We start from the raw sequence: 350 nt of genomic DNA, 5'->3' as shown, positions 1-350 counted from the left end.
TGTGTGTGTGTGTGTGTGCCTGTTGCCCTTTGGGGAATCGGCTATTGTTGTACAATAATTGTGACGTACAATAACTTCATTTTTCTCAGTAAAGACTGTGTCACCATTTTCTTCTTCTCATACACCGGCAGAATTCAGCCAATAAAAAGGCCTTTTTCATTAACAAACATGCTTAGTGTAAATACCCCAGATAGATGCATGATAACCTCCTGTTCTATCAGGTTTTCCTTGAACTATTATAGGCCTCTATATTCTTCTTCAGCTATCAAGTTGCATATGTATAAATAGGCTTCCTGTTTTCATCGTGTCAGGGTGATGAAGCACTTTGGAGTTGCAGAGCGTGTAGAAAA

Source organism: Alosa pseudoharengus, unplaced genomic scaffold (assembly GCF_046254945.1).
Source record: "Alosa pseudoharengus isolate Yale_2024_CS ecotype anadromous, Long Island Sound unplaced genomic scaffold, YU_APseudo_1.1 YU_APseudo_1.1_scf_7, whole genome shotgun sequence".
In the NCBI taxonomy this organism is placed as follows: Eukaryota; Metazoa; Chordata; class Actinopteri; order Clupeiformes; family Clupeidae; genus Alosa; species Alosa pseudoharengus.
The sequence above is the reverse complement of the archived record's forward strand: the minus strand, read 5'-3'. Positions refer to the sequence as shown.